The 17,729-nt window shown below is 36.8% G+C and overlaps 1 long non-coding RNA gene and 1 other non-coding gene across 2 annotated transcripts in view; one reads left to right on the top strand and one right to left on the bottom strand.

Moving 5' to 3' along the window:
• LOC102270211 (uncharacterized) overlaps window positions 1-17,729 on the top strand; it is a 162,024-nt gene that overhangs the window by 106,750 nt on the left and 37,545 nt on the right. The gene's annotated exons all lie outside the window — the stretch shown is intronic.
• LOC138988652 (uncharacterized) lies at window positions 11,344-15,405 on the bottom strand. Its single transcript, XR_011464924.1, has 4 exons — window positions 15,326-15,405; window positions 14,191-14,292; window positions 12,254-12,291; window positions 11,344-11,408 (listed from the first exon to the last, which is right to left on the bottom strand). It is a non-coding gene; the product is annotated as an uncharacterized lncRNA (long non-coding RNA).

Raw genomic sequence — 17,729 nt, 5'->3', positions numbered from 1 at the left:
GAGACAGGAGGGAGAAAGGTATAAGAGGATAAAGGTCTCGCCTATTAGCAGAGACGGACTGTGTATATACTGAAATGGTGATGAAGAGACTTGTGTGCTCTTTTCTGAACTTTGCTGACTCAGTTCCTCAGAGTGAGTTAGAACAGTGAGGCTGGCATCTAGTGGAAGCAACAGGTACTAGGAACAGAGCACAAAAGTCTAAGAAGAGAGCTCCTCATTTTTCATTTCTCCAGATTCAATATAGTGATTTCATCTCTCTGTATTAGTTGAGATCTTTCAGCCATAAGTGAGAGATTATAGACCAGGTTAAGTAAAAAAAGAAAAGAGAATTTATTGACCAGTGTAATATGAATGATGGGATGGAGTGAGAATTAGGCATGCCTGAGTTGAGGGTCAAATGATAAGCACTCTTTCCCTTTCTCTCAAAAACATGCTTGTTCCCCAAAGCTCTTAACTCTTTTTCTTTCCTTCTATTAATATTCCCTTCTTTTCTACACTACTGAAGGTGGGCTTCATTCATGAATTTGAGGTAGAAATTCTTAAACAATTGTATTCAAGTGTAGGGGGAATATTTTCTGTTTTGTTCATGTCTTTAAGTGAGATTAGCAGGACAGGGACTGACCTTGCAGATAAACCAGCAATTTTGGATAAATTGACTCAAGGGAGTGTTCATAAACATATTTGATAACAGACCCAAGCAAAATGAAAGGTGACTTGAAACAATCAGTACCCAGAGTTGAATACCCCCTTTTCAGTATTGTGTTTATTTGTAATCAATGTGATACTCAGTTCTCCATTAGTTTTCTTTTGTTTCCAATTTTGTTCCAAATTTGGATGAAGCATAGAGTTCTGTTACTTATTTAATATACATCTTCAAATTTCAAAAGAAATAATTTTCAGAAGTCATGAAAAGAATAAGCAAGTATAACATTCGGTTATCCATTAATCACATTTTCCATACTTTTCAAATTTAATATGAGGACCAAATTCCCTAAAGGAAAGAGAAAAAAATAGAGATTAGTATCATAAAGAAAGAGGGCTTTGCTTCACATTCCTTTCTCTTCCAAATGAAGTCCTGAGAAGGAAAGCTGCTTCTATAATTCCCTTTACCCCATCTCTTTTCCATTTCTGTTCATGATCACCACAGTTGGCACATTCCCCACCCATGTCTTAATTATTCAAAAAATGTTCTGAAGTTGACGGAGGAGTAGGTGGATGTGGAGTACATCTCTCCCCACAGATACATCAGCAATGCACCTTCAGACACAGGAGTGTATGCAGAACACAAGCTGAGAGTGGACAGGAGTACCTGACCAGTGGAAACAAATACATAGAACCACGCAAAACTCAAGATCAAGCCCTGAGCTTTTGGAATGAGACCACTGACTCAAAGACCCTAGACTACCAGAGAACTAACCCTAGGGAGGATCAAATAGTGATAACTCACACAAAGGAAACCACTTGAATAAAAGACCCAGCATCACCCAACCACCAGTAGCACCCTGTGCATAATGCCTCATCTAAACAACAAACAAACCAAAAATACAAATCCAATCATCAGCAGGCAGGATTACCACCTCCCTCAGCCTTGCCCATCAGAGGAAAAACAAACAAACAAACAAACAAAAACTAGTACAAATCTCACCCTATATGAAGCTTACACAAACCATTGGACCAACCTTAGGAGGGCAGAAACCAAAAGGAAGAAAGACTTCTACCTTGAATCCTGGGAAAAGGAGACCTCAAACACAATCACTTAAAAAAAAAGTGAAAAGGCAGAGAAATACTACACAAATGAAGGAACAAACTAGAAACACAGAAGTCCAAATAAACGAAGAGGAAATAGGTAAACTACCTGAAAAAGAATTCAGAATAATGATAGTAAAGATGATCAAAAACCTTGAAAACAGAATGGAGAAAATGAGAGAATTAATTAACAAAGACCTAGAAGAATTAAAGAATAAACATACAGAGACAAACAACGCAATTACTGGAATTAAAAATACTCTGCTGCTGCTGCTGCTAAGTCGCTTCAGTCATGTCTGACTCTATGCGACCCCATAGACGGCAGCCCATCAGGCTCCCCCATCCCTGGGATTCTCCAGGCAAGAACACTGGAGTGGGTTGCCATTTCCTTCTCCAATGCATGAAAGTGAAAAGTGAAAATGAAGTCGCTCAGTCGTGTCTGACTCTTAGCAACCCCATGGACTGCAGCCTACCAGGCTCCTCCATCCATGGGATTTTCCAGGCAAGAGTACTCTAGAAGGAGTCAAAAGCAGAATATCTGAAGCAGAAGAACAAATCAGTGAGCTGGAAGATAAAATGGTGGAAATAACTTCTGAAGAGCAGAATAAAGTAAAAAGAATGAAAAGAACTGAGGATAGTGTCAGAGACCTCTGGGACAATATCAAATGCACCAGCATTCGAATTATAGGGGTTCCAGAAGAAGGGGAGAAAAAGAAAGTGTATGAGAAAATTTTTGAAGAGGTTATAATTGAAAATTTCCCCAACATGGAAAAAGGAATGGTCAATCAAGTCCAAGAGGTGCAGAGAGTCCCATACAGGATAAACCAAAGGAGAAGCACACCAAGACACCTACTAATCAAAGTAACAATGACTAAACACAAAGAAAGAATATTAAAAGCAGCAAGGGAAAAGCAACAAGTAACATACAAGGGAAACCCCATATGTTTAACAGCTGATCTTTCAGCAGAAACTCTGCAGGCCAGAAGGGAATGGCAGGATATATTTAAAATACTGAAAGGGAAAAATCTACAACCAAGATTACTGTACCTGGCAAGGATCTCATTCAAAATTGATGGAGGAATAGAAAGCTTTTCAGACAAGCAAAAGTTAAGAGAAGTCAGTACCACCAAACCAGCTTTACAGCAAATGTTAAAGGGACTTAAATATTCAAGAAATACAAGAGAAGAAAAAGATCTACAAAATCAACCCCAAACAATTAAGAAAATGACAATAGGAACATATATATCAATAATTACTCTAAATATAAGTGGATTAAATGCCCAACCGAAAGACACAGACTGGCTGAATGGATACAAAAAGAAGACCCATATATATGCTATCTACAGGAAACCCACTACAGACCTAAAGCCACATATAGACTGAAAGTGAGAGGATGGAAAAATATATCCCATGCAAATGGGAAGCAAAAGAAAGCTGGAGTAACAATCCTCATATCAGACAAAATAGATCTTAAAGTAAAGATTACAAGAGATAAGAAAGAATACTACATAATGATCAAGGAATCAGTCCAAGAGGAAAACATAACAATTGTAAATATCTATTCACCCAATATAGGAGCACCTTAATACATAAGGGAAACATTAACAGACATAAAAGGAGAAATTGACAATAACACAATAATAGTAGGAGATTTTAACACCCCACTCACACCAATGGACAGATAATCAAAACAGAATATTAATAAGGAAACACAAGTCTTAAATGATACATTAGATGAAACACAAGTCTTAAATGATACATTAGATGAGATGGATCTCATTGATATCTTCAAGACATTCCATCCAAATGCAGAAGAATACACCTTCTTCTCAAGTTCACATGGAACATTCTCCAGGATAGACCACATCTTGGGTCACAAATCAAACCTCAGTAAATTTAAGAAAATTGAAATCATATCAAGCATCTTCTCTGAACACAATGCTATGAGATTAGATATCAATTACAAGGAAAAAAAAAACTGTAAGAAACACAAACACATGGAGAGTAAACCATATGTTTCTGAATAACCAACAGATTACTGAAGAAATCAAAAGGGAAATTTAAAAAATTTCTAGAAACAAATGACAATGAAAACATGACAACTTGAAACCTATGGGATGCAGCAAAAGCAGTCCCAGAGGGAAGTTAATAGCAATACAGTCCTACCTCAAGAAACAAGAAAAACATCAAATAGACAACCTAACTTTACACCTAAAACAACTGGAAAAAGAACAACAACAACAAAACCCCAAAAAATTAGTAGGAGGGAAGAATTCATAAAAATCAGAGCAGAAATAAATGAAAAAGAAATGAAAGAAACAATAGTAAAGATTAATAAAACTAAAAGCTGGTTCTTTGAGAAGATAAAATTGACAAACCTTTAACCAGACTCATCCAAAAAAAGAGAGAGAAGAATCAAATCAACAAAATTAGAAATTAAAAAGGAGAGGTTACAACAGACAATGCAGAGCTCTTGCCTATCCTTCTAAAACTCTTTCAAAAAATTGCAGAGGAAGGAATACTTCCAAACTCATCACCCTCATACCAAAACTAGACAAAAACAACACACAAAAAAGAAAAGTACAGGCCAACATCACTGATGAACATAGATACAAAAATCTTCAACAGTATTTTAGCAAACGGTATTCAGCAACACGTCAAAAAGCTCATACATCATGATCAAGTTGGGTTTATTCCATGGATGCAAGGATTCTTCAATATATGCAAATCAATCAATGAGATACACCATATTAACAAATTGAAAGATAAATACCATATGATCATCTCAATAGATGCAGAAAAAGCCTTTGACAAAATTCAGCACCCATTTATGATTGAAACTCTTCCAAAAATGGGCATAGAAGGAACCTACCTCAACATAGTAAAGGCCATATAAGATAAGCCTACAGCAAACATTATTCTCAGTGGTGAAAAACTGAAAGCATTCCCCCTAAGATCAGGAACGAGACAAGGGTGTCCACTTTCACCACTGTTATTCAATGTAGTTCTGGAAGTCCTAGCTACAGCAATCAGAGAATAAAAAGAAAGAAATGGAATCCAGATTGGAAAATAAGTAAAGCTCTCACTGTTTGCAGATGACATGATACTGTACATAGAAAACCCTAAAGATAGTATCAGAAAATTACTAGAGCTCATCAGTGAATTTAGCAAAGTTGCAGAATACAAAATCAATACAAAGAAATCACTTGCATTTCTATATAATAACAATGAAAAAGCAGAAAGAGAAATTAAGTAATCAACCCCATTCACCATTGCAACAAAAAGAATAAAATATCTAGGAATAAACTTACCTCAGGAGACAAAAGAACTGTACACAGAAAATTATAAGACAATAATCAAAGAAATCAAAGATGACATAAACAGATGGAGAGATATTCCATGTTCCTGGGTAAGAAGAATCAATACTGTGAAAATGACTGTACTATCAAATGCCATCTACAGATTCAATGCAATCCCTATCAAATTAACATAGGCATTTTTCACAGAACTAGAACAAAAAATTTCACAATTCATATGGAAACACAAAATACCCTGAATAGCCAGAGCAGTCTTGAAAAAGACGAATGGAGCTGGAAGAATCAACCTTCCTGACTTCAAATTATACGGCAAAGCTACAGTCATCAAGACAGTATGGTCCTGGCACAAAAACAGAAATATAGACCTATGGAACTAGATATAAACAAGAAATAAGCCCATGCACACATAGGTACCTTAATTTTGACAAAGGAGGCAAGAATATAAGTGGGGCAAAGATAGCCTCTTCATAAATGGTGCTGGAAAAACTGGACAGCTACATGTAAAAGAATGAAATTAGAACATTCTCTAATAACTATATTCAAAAATGGGTTAAAGACCTAAATGTAAGCCCAGATACCATAAAACTACAAAGCTTCTAGAGCAAAATATAGGTAGGACAGTCAATGACATAAATCGTACCAGTAAGGTTTTGGATCTGTCTTATAATGGAAAGAAAAACAAAAACAAACAAATGGGACCTAATTAAACTTAAAAGGTTTTACACAGCAAAAGAAACCATAATGAAAACAAAAAGGCAACCTAAAGGCTGGGAGAAAATATTTGCAAACATTGAGACCAACAAGGGATTAATTTCCAAAATATAAAAACAGCTCATCAGCTTAATATAAAAACAAACAAGGAACCCAATCTGGGCAGAAAATCTAAATAGATATTTCTCCAAAGAAGACATGCAGATAGTCTATATACAGAAGAAAAAATACTCAACATTCCTAGTTAAAATAGAAATACAAATCAAAACTATGAATTATCACCTTACATCAGATAGAATGGCTATTATTAAAAATCTACAAATAATAAATGCTAGAGAGGCTGTGGAGAAAAAGAAACCATTCTACACCATTGGTGGGAAAGTAAATTGGTAGAGCCTCTATGGAGACTAATATAGAGGTTCCTTAAAAAACTAAAAATAGAGTTACCATATGATCCTACAATCCCACTCCTGGGCATATATCTGGATATAACTAATTTGAAGAGACCCAAATACCCCAAGTTTCACTGCAGCACTATTTACAGTAGCCAAGACATGGAGGTAACCTAAATGTCTATCAACAGATAAGTGGATAAAGAAGATGTCGTGTGTGTATGTACACACACACACACACACACACACACACAACGGGACTATTACTCAACCATAGCAAATAATGAAATAATGCCATTTGTAGCAACATGGATGGACCTGGAGATGATCATATTAAGTAAATCAGAAAAAGACAAATATCATATGATATCACTTATATGTGGAATCTTAAAAATGATACAAATAAACTTATTTACAAAACAGAAATAGACTCATAGAAGAATAATTGATGCTTTTGAACTGTGGTGTTGGAGAAGACTCTTGAGAGTCCCTTGGACTGCAAGGAGATCCAACCAGTCCATCCTAAAGGAGATCAGATCTGGGTTTTCATTGGAAGGACTGAGCTGACTCACTTTAAAAGACCCTGATGCTGGAAAAGATTGAGGGCAGGAGGAGAAGGGGATGACAGAAGATGAGATGGTTGGATGGCATCATTGACTCCATGGACATGGGTTTGGGTGAACTCTGGGAGTTGGTGATGGACAGGGAGGCCTGGTGTGCTGTGGTTCATGGGGTTGCAAAGAGTCGGACACGACTGAGCGACTGAACTGATATGTGGAATCTTAAAAATAATGCAAATACATTTATTTACAAAATAGAAATAGACTCACAGACATAGAAAAAGCTTAAGGTTACCAAAAGGGATAGGAGGTTTGGGGAATAAATTAGGAGTTTAGGATTAACATATACATACTAATATATATATAATTATTATTTTATAATACTTTTAATAATATTTATTATAGTATATAATATAATTATATAATAATAATTATTAATTTTGGATTGGTTCCAAATTGGGAAAGGAGTACATCAAGGCTCTATATGGTCACCCTACTTATTTAACTTATATGCTGAGTACATCATGTGAAATGCTGGGCTGATGAAGCACAAGCTGGAATCAAGATTACCGGGAGAAATACAATAACCTCAGATACGCAGATGACACCATCCTTATGGCAGAAAGTGAAGAGGAGCTAAAGAGCCTCTTGATGAAAGTGAAAGAGGAGAGTGAAAAAGCTGGCTTAAAACTCAAGATTCAAAAAAGTAAGATCATGGTATCCGGTTCCATCACTCCATGGCAAATAGATGGGGAAACAATAAAAACAGTGACAGACTATTTTCTTGATCTCCAAAATAACTGCAGATGATGACTACAGCCATGAAATTAAAAGATGCTTGCTCCTTGGAAGAAGAACTATGACCAATCTAGACAGCATATTGAAAAGCAGAGACGTTACTTTGCCAACAGTGGTTTGTCTAGTCAAAGCTATGGTTTTTCCAGTAGTCATGTATGGATGTGAATTGAACTATACAGAAAGCTGAGCAGTGAAGAATTGATTCTTTTGAACTGTGGTGTTGGAGAAGACTCTTGAGAGTCCCTTGGACTGCAAGGAGATCCAATCAGTCCATCCTAAAGGAAATCAGTCCTGAATATTAATTGGAAGAACTGGTGTTGAAGCTGAAACTCCAATACTTTGGGCACCTGATGTGGAGAACTGACTCACTAGAAAGACCCTGATGCTGGGAAAGATAGAAGGCAGGAGGAGAAGGGTACGGCAGAGGATGAGATGGTTGGATGACATCACCGACTCAATGGACATGATTTTGAGCAAGCTCTGAGACTTGGTGATGGACAGGGAAGCCTGGTGTGCTGCAGTCCATGGGATCACAAAGAGTCACACACGACTGAGTGACTGAATTGAACTGATATAGAAAATAGATAAACAAGGACCTACTGTTTAGCACTGGTAACTAAACACAGTATCTGGCCTAGAGAATTCCATGGACTGGTATAGTCCATGGGGTCGCATAGAGTTGGACACGACTGAGTGGCTTTCACTTTCACATAATAGAAAGGAATCTGAAAACACACACACACATACACACACACATATGGGGAGTGGGAGGGAGCAGAGAAAGAAAGGAGGGGAGAAAAATATCTTTGGAAAAAAAAAGAAATTCTATCCTGTAACTGCCTCTTCCATCAAATGACTCTCCATCCTAATCCCCATATTAGGCTTACATTTGATATATATTTGATTTTATCTCCTGGTTCAGGGGTTGCAAACAATTGTTTGTAGGAGCCAAGCTGATAATATAAGTAAGTGAATTGGGCCACCTTCCCACAATAGAGAGAGGTGGGACTGTGGCTTTCTGAAATGCCTGGACTCCATTTGGACGGAGAGTTGCTACTAGATAACTGTTGCTTTTCTTGCAAGTGAAGTCCTAGCTTCACTTTGTATTTTTTAAAATAAATTAGAAATATGTATTTTTCGGTAAAATCTGATTTTAAAAATACTGTCAACCATAAAAATTTAGTGATACACTGTTCCAGTTAAACAGAAGCAATACTGTTTTCTATTGCCATGAATTTTCTTATGCAATATTTTCTTCTTGGCACATAAGACCACAAATTTATGAAGAGTTGGGGATGTGTTTCATACAATTGTGTTTTCTTGGTAGTTATTATTAGGGCCCTACACTGAGTAGGCTTGTATTCTCCAGTTTTCTTTTTTCTTTTCTTTTTCTGAGGGATTTACATTGTTCTTAAATGGTGGATATCTCTCAGGATTATGATTCCAATTTATCAGAATTTTTCTTCAAAACACTAGCTAAGGGCAAAGACAGCCTTAGTGTTTTGACCTCACTCAAAGAACATCAGGACTGTTCTTTTTGCCCTGAATACAGAAATGGCATAAAGGCCAAGTTTATACATGCAAGTCACAGTGAGAATTAAAACAAATACACAGTCTCCTGTACCATCCCTGCCATTGGCATCAATATTCTCTGGCACACTTATAAAATGGAAAAGAAAGAAAAATGAAAAAGAGAGGGGGAAGGAAAGAATGAAAGAAGGGAGGAAACAAAGAGAGAAAGAGCCAGAATAGATCGGAGGCATGATCTTAGAACTTCTAAAACTTTCTCAAGTCTCCTAGTTGAGGCTGAAGAAAATCTCAAAACCATCTTTGAGAAGTCATTAGGTTGTAGCCCACAACCTAATGTAATGTAGTCATTAGAATCAAGCCCACAATGTAATTCTGTGTCAACCTATTCTAATTTCCAAAAGCCCAGGCCATTCTGGGTAGGTCCTTCTTATGCTGGTCATTGTAGTGGTGTGCACCCAAATACCAGCCAGTATGAAAAAAGCTTATGTGTAAGAACTAAGAAGACACTTCCAAGTTTCTTGCCTAATTAGCCCTGCCTGAGAAAGTGACAACCACCACATTATGTAATTTAATCTTCTACATAGTCCGATAATATTCACGAACTCTCATTCTTCTTTCTTAGAAATCAGTGGTAGATACTTGTTTAATTCACATTTTTCAGTTTCCAATTCTTTCCTTTAAAGTCATCCTCTGAGGCTACTACTTGCTGTGAAGATGAGCCAGTATTACTGTTATTGGACTAATTTCTACACCTTGTTTCCTTCAGTGCTCAGAAATAATTCTCTTGGCATGGTAACATGATGCCAGAAATCCATGAAGTTTCTTCTCAAAGAAAGATACGGATAAAGAAGTAAGCTCAGCAGACTCAAGATGCTCAAATCAAAGGAAAGTGAAGTCACTCAGTCATGTCCGACTCTTTGTGACCCCACAGACTGTAGCCCACCAGGCTTTTCCGTCCATGGGATTTTCCAAGCAAGAATACTGGAGTGGGTTGCCATTTCCTTCTCCAGAGGATCTTCCTGATACAGGGATTGAACCCAGGTCTCCCACACTATAGGCAGACGCTTTGCTGTCTGAGCCACCAGGAAGTCCTATAAACCCTTGGGATATTCTGCCTAAGAATGACTTTGTAACCTAGGGCCGTAGGCCATGCCAGATAGTTTACCCTCAGGTGAATGTTTTTATTTACCTGTGGTGCTAAGTCACTTTGTATCAGTTAGTTGTCAGTCAGGTAGGTGTTGCCTGTCCCCATTAAAAAGCCTAGACACCAAAGCTTTTGTGGGTTTCCTAGGTTGGCATTACTTTATACAAGTTATGACACATCATAGCTGGGAGAATTTAAGCACTACCTTTGTGACTCCCCTGGTAGAGGACAACTGGAAGATGGTGCTTGATCTCCCAGACTCTACCCAATGAGTTTTCTGCCTTTGCTGATTTTACTCCATATCCTTTCATTGTAATAAACTGTTACCATGCATATAATGGCTTTTCTGACTTCTATAAGTCCTACTAGGGAACCATCAAACTTGAGGGTAGTCTTGGAAACTCCCAACAGAGAGGATCTCGTAGGTTATGAAAGAGTTACTTACAAGACACAACAAGACTGATTTGTAAAAACAATTTCAAATAGAGCTAAAACATATTACAAGGAATATTATTTTTAATCTAAATTTCCCATTGAATTTATTTGAAAGGCAAAAAAAGTTTTAAAAGTTGACTGTCAATTTTTATCCATGTAAGACCACATAACCACTTTGTTACTCATGTGTATATCTACACCTGTGTTTTTGTCTATGTCTGTATCTATGTCTGTATCAGTACCTGTATTTATTTCTTCCAAGCTAAGGTATGGGTGCTATTCATAGGTATGTCACTGTAAGTTGTTAAAGAAAATTTGATTTTTTTAAAAATGAATTTCTATTTATGCAATCTATAGACTATCTACTAATATAATCTCTGTACAATTCTGCCAAAACATTGTGTAAGCTTTTTATCTTTTGTTTTTAAATGAGTCAACTTTGAATGCTAACTACATTTTTTTAAAAAGACTTTTCTCTTTACTATATGTGTAGTCTATCTCCAGTATTCCAGTCTTTTGTGAGCCAATGGAGGCTATTAAAGAAGAAAAAATCCATGAATCAGCAAATCCAGTTCCTTGCTAAAATTATTGGAAATTTCTGTGAAGAAATATAGAGAGAAAATAATGGTATCTTATTTTGAACTTACCACTGATCAACACAAAGGAAACACTCATTCTTGTAAGTGAGGCCATTTGTCCCACAAACATATGCTGTCACTTCAGGACAGTCTGCATCATAAAGAGGATCCAGTGGGTAATATATTTTACACGGGGGCTGCAAACATCATAAAATATCATATGAATAACTGATCGATTTTACCTCATCCATTTCTGGCCTGTCACTTCTGCCCCACATAAAAGTAATATCAGATGTTACTTATTAATGGATCTTTTTCAAGATTTCATCTCCTTTGGGCTTTAGTTAGGCAAGTTCCTTTTCTGACTACAAAGTCCTCACCCATTCATCATCTGTTGAAGCCATAAACAGTGTAATAACTCAGTTTAAACCCCAAATGAAAAGTTTTTCTTTAAACATGGAGTCCCCATGCCAATAACTCAGAAGTTTGTAAGTAGAGATAGGTATGTGAACTCCTAGAATACAGGGGTTTAAATGTAGTTCTTAAGAGTGAGGGTTCTGTATTGAGACTGGGATTAAATTCTGAACATGTGCTTAGCTTCTCAGTTGTATCCAACTCTTTGCGACCCTTTGTACTGTAGCCAGCCAGATTCTTTTGTCCATGGGATTTCCCAGACAAGAATATTGGAGAGGGTTACCATTTCATTCTCCCGGGGATCTTCCCAATTCAAGGATCAAACCGCGTCTCCTTTGTCTCCTGCATTGCAGGTAGATTCTTGACCCCCTGAGCTATTGTACCACTGTTAAACTTTTTGGCCTTGGTTAAGTGACAGGGATTATTTCATTTAATATTCAGAGATGCATTTTATTATTATAATGCTTATGCTACATGGGGGTAAATTTAAGCCTGACGAGGTTAAGATACATGCCCAAAGTCACACAGAAAACTTCCATTCTACTTTACCACTATGCAGTTTGAGATCCCTCCAAGAGAGTGATCAGATTAAAATCAAAATTCAAAACTGATAGGAATTTAAATTTACCGCAGGCCATTCAGAGTAATCATGTGGTTTGAAGAATTCTGCAAATAAAGAACAGACACAATAGGTTAGTAGTTCTCCATGGAATTTGATTTCACTCACTGAAGTTACTGATTGAATAAAGAAATCTAATGTAATTACTTATTTGCACAAAGTGTAGAAAATAATTTATGGCAATAAAATTTGTAGGTGGTCTGCCTTTGTTAATTACTTCATCCATTTATTTATTCTCTAATTCTTTTTCACAGTCCTGACTTCATTTATAAATGTGCTATGTCATTGAAGAAAGAGTAAAAACTATTTGGGGTTATATGATCTGAACATTAAAAATAAATATTCAAAGATCAAAATATAACACAACTGAATTGCTCTTTAATCTTAACATAGGAAAGACTTTCTGGTAATGGTTCATTGATCTCTGTCCAATAACAGAAAGAACTGGTACACTTTATGACATTCAAATAAAAATAATTTTTTCATGACAACATATAAACTAAAAAATTCTGATAAACTGGAAAAAATATTTGCAACACCTATCATAAAGGGATCGTATATACACAGAAACCCTGAAGATAGGGAAATGACACTTAAATTTGTAAAAGATATTCAAATGCAGTATGATAAGAAAAATGCTATAAAACTATATTGAAATGCCATCTATTACTGGTGGGAATGCAGATTGGCACAACTTTTATGAAGTGAAATTTGGCAATGTTGAACAAAACTACTTTGCATTCATATCTGATCATGATTCAGGGAATTTACCCTGAAGATAACCTTCCAACAATAGAAAAATATATATGCATAAGATTATTTATTGCAGCATTGTTTTTATTGCAAAATATCGGACACACACTAATTCCCGTACACCTAAAGACTGACTGAATAAACCTTGGTATATTCATCCAATAAAGTTTTATGCAATTGCATAAAAGAATGAGGAAATCCCTGTAAACTGATATGCACTGGTTTTCAAGACATTCTTAAACTGGGAAAAGCAGGATGCAAGTAGGTACCTATACTATGCTATCTTTTATGTAAGAAAGTAGGAAGAATTATAAAATATACATATGTATATTTGAGCAAGAAGAAACAGAAAAAATAAACTAGAGACTAATAAGATTGGTTACATAAAGAATAAGGATGGAATTTCAGTAGAAGCTGAAGGGTTTGAAGGTAATGACACTCTTTGAATCTAAACTTTTGTTCATTTTGTTTCATTTTTCTCATGTTCAAAATAATTTTAAATTGCATTTCGATTTTTCTTGACCCATGGGTTATATATAGAAATGTGTTATTTATTTGATTTCAAAATAATGGAGGATTTTCCATAGTAACTCCTTTTCTAATGTGTGTGTGTGTGCTCAGTCACTCAGTCATGTCTGACTCTGTGACCACCATGGACTGTAGCCTGTCGGGCTCCTCTGTTCATGGGATCATCCAGGCAAGTTGCCATTTGCTACTTTAGAGGATCTTCCCAACACAGGGATTGAACCTGTGTCTCCTGCATCTCCTGCTTTGGCAGCAGATTCTTTTACTGCTGAGCTACCAGGGAAGCTCTCCCTTTCCATAGTGCTGTGCTAAGTCACTCAATCATGTCTGATTCTGTGTGGCCCCATGGACTTTAGCCTGCCAGGCTCCTCTGTCCATAAGGATTCTCCAAGCAAAAATACTGGAATGGGTTGCCATGCCCTTCTTCAGGGGATCTTCCCAACCTAGGAATCGAACCCAGGTCTCCCATATTGCAGGCGGAGTCTTTACCGTCTGAGCCACCAGGGAAGCCCCCCTTTCCGATAGTGATACCCAATTGATACCCAATTTGTATTATCAAGCCTAAAGGCCTGTGTTTCAGCAAAACTTTCCCCATCCAGTCACAAATGACTTTTTCTTTTTTACAATGAAAAGAAAAAAACAGGTGTTTCTCTTCTAATTTTGCTTACCTGAAAAAACAATATGTGCCAAAGTAGAGGATTCCAGGAAAAATATGGTCATACAGGGAAAGGCAGTCATTTGATCTCACCTAATGCCCTGCTTGGAGAGGCCTGTGGAAATGCTCAAGACAGTTTATTCATCATTTCTTGCACAGCTGTCTTTCCAAACCTAAGATAACCCACTACTCTGAACTGAACTTGATCATGGTGGTCTCAAACTGGCCTAGTCTCTAAGGATTCAGACCTAAGAAGGTTCTTCTGCCCTGAAGAGGGAAAGAAAACCATTAAAATAACTTTTTCCCCCCAGCCAGCAAGCATTGTGTTATTATAATCTGTTTTGACTTGGAAGAGAAATTAGCCTCAAGGCTATCACCAGGACTGACCCCAGGCATGTTACATATAAATGAATTTATCCTACAACATAAAGTAAGGTTAATGAATATGGATACTTTAAGAATTCTGAGAAAAGAGGTATGATCTGAGGACTATCTTGTACAATCAGGACTATGTCACTTTATAATGCACATTGTTTAATTCCTTCCAGTTTTTCCCACACTGAAATGCTCCGTTTCCTAGCTAAGTTTCTTCATCCAGGCCATTTACATGTGCTCAAATACAAAGAATAGATTGAAAATGGAATTGTTGATCTGGGGATCATAAAAATTGTGTATACCTTTCCTGATAGATGAATCAAGATAGTTGATATTATCATTTTTTTTGATTCATATATAGGTACACATGATTTTGATGACATCTGTCTATCAGTGAGATCCAAGTTCAAATTCTAGCTTCAGCAGTTTTTAGAAGTGTGAGCCTCAGAAAAAGTGTGAACATCATAGGATATTGAGAATATCAACTGATACTAGTATCAATATACATGGAGTTTCTTTTGTAAGAATGGACATATGTAGCCCAGAGAGAAGATAATTTCCAAGTTATTTACACTCAACTTCCTTATGCCCTACTCTATTCATTCTGTCTCTTCTCCAAATTGCAGTTAGTGGGCACATAGGGAAGTAAGGGAGGTCTATATTAGCCTTACAGAGGAAACAAAAGCGGATGCTGGAGGAAAACAAACATAATGACAGAGAAGAGAGAGAGAAACCATCACTGACTTAGACTAGGAATCTGAAGAGCTGTTTACCTGAATGGGCTTGCTGCAAAAGTCTACTGTAGTTACCCTGAGGTTACAGCTAGCCTTGAGCAAAGTTACTGTTCCGTGAGTCCATGGCCAGGGGCGTGTTGAGCAGAGGAGGCTGGCTCCCTGCTCAGTTGAGCGACCAATTGTTTGGCAAGAACCACCTCCTCTGATGTTTCAGGCTCCAGCAGGCAGGAACACACATGGATGTTCTGTACTTGTGGTTTTTGATTGTGGATCATGAGGACAAGATGACATTTGCAAAGCAGATTAATTACCTACCTCATTCCAGACAATCTGGTTTACATTTTACTAGATACAAGTCTGGTTCTTTTTCCTGGTGTCTGCCTCCAGAGGTCGCTTAGCCCATCCTGCTTCTCAGAAGGTTTATCTGTTTTGTTCTTTCTAGGACAAGATTTCTGACATCAGCCAGGGAAAGTCCAGTATCACAATTAATAATCTCTGCAAAACCTTAGTCTTCTGATGTTTTCATTTGTTTCCCTCCACTCCACCTTAATGTTGGCAAGCATGAAAATTTGCCATTTTGTGGAAAATTTCTCTCTCACACACTTTAAGCTCTCCTAGAGTAGTCAGTGTACCTTCTGCTGTTTGTCTTCCCTTCTCAGCCTGAGTCCCATAAACTGACATTTATATTAGCCCCTTGGCATGACCATATTTTCTTGACATCCTACTCTTGATATTTCCCTCCTTCTTCCAAGCTGGGATAAATTTAGCATCCTGTTTTCCTGTCCCAGACCTTGGCTGTGGAGCAAGTAGAAAAAATTCCATACAATGAACTCTACAATCCTGCTATCATTATTACTCATCTAGGCCCTCTAAACTCCTAAAGAGGCCTCTTATTTAATGTCAGATTGCTACCTATGCCACCCATATCCATACGATTTCCTTTTTTTATCTAATTTTTTTTTTCAGCAAAACACACCTCCACACTACTTTGAATAGTAAATTTCACCTCTTCTTTACAGAATAGGGAAAACGCAGGATGAACTAGCTCCACTTCCCCCTCCCCCCACCCCCAGCCCCTGCCTTATAATTCTGGTAATTTATCATCTACATTTCTGTATTTATCCTTCTTCCCACATCAGCTTACCTAGGGACTTACACATTCATCCATTCCTTTCTTTTTGCCAGTACCTGGCTATGTGTTTTACATTTTCCATCATATTTATTCCTCACAGTAATCACATGAGGTTTACATAGTTCTGCAACTTATAAGGGAAAAGGAAACTGAGGCTGAAAGGACTAAATTCATGTGCTGAAACTAACTACTAACAAAGTTATGAATGGACAGAGATGGGATTCAAGCACAGGTACCTTTGACTCCAAAGTCCATGTTCCACTACTTTTAAGTTTTCTTTCATTTTAGAGAATGAATTTCCCCTTTAATTTACTGAGACCAGTACCATGAACATCTTGTGTGACACCCTGTGCCTTTCTTGGCAGTATCTTTGCTTCTAACTTCCTCTTTCCACAGTCAGTACTCTTAATCTCTCCACAATACTATCCGTCCCCAACACCACCCTCCCCAAGTAATTAGTTTGCATGCTCTGGGATGGAAAAATTCTATCTTTACCCAATTTTTACCTTGTAACTGCAGTATATTGCAGGGTTTTATTTTTTAAATCAATTAATAAATACACAGTAATATGTACAGAAGGAAGGAAGAAAGAAATCCATCCATTTTTTTAAACTGTGTTCTTAGATATTCTTGGGAATATCATCACAGATATATTTTAGACACACTGTATCTAGTCCACAAAGACATAATCTTACTGGAATTTTTATTAATCACTTAAATTTGGTAAAAGTAACATCTTTATAATAGTTTTTTTTTACACTAATATGTTTTATTACAAAAGGTTCAAACAGACACAAAAATATAGAAAATAACATAATGAGCTCATATATACCTATCATATAGATTCAGTAATTCTCAAGATCGGCACTTTTGTTTACCTATTCCATTTTTTAGAAAAATTCTAAAACATTATAAAGTGTTCCAGGCTTTGTCATTTCTTCCCTACAACTTCAACTGGCATCTCTCATACAGAGAATTATTTTCTCAAATAATCTTACTGAGATTCACACATTTAACAATTTTACATTGAGTAACTCTTTCATATCATCTGAAATAATGCCTTTTTGTAGTCACATTGCCCTATTACCTCAAACTTGTTTAGAGTTTGAGTAAAAATCCAAAGGAGGTCCACTTGACACTTGTCCCTTACAACTCTTAATGCAGAGCAGTTTCCTTCTCTTCTTGTTTCTCTGTGCCCTTGACTTGTTTGAACTGAGTCAGTTATTTTCATAGACACACATTTTGCATTTGCCACTTAGCTTCCCTGTGATATTTTTTAACTCTTCCTCTGTATCAAAATACACTTCTGAA

Source organism: Bos mutus, chromosome 7 (genome assembly GCF_027580195.1).
Source record: "Bos mutus isolate GX-2022 chromosome 7, NWIPB_WYAK_1.1, whole genome shotgun sequence".
Classification (NCBI taxonomy): domain Eukaryota; kingdom Metazoa; phylum Chordata; class Mammalia; order Artiodactyla; family Bovidae; genus Bos; species Bos mutus.
This window is presented reverse-complemented; position numbering and strand designations above follow the sequence as displayed.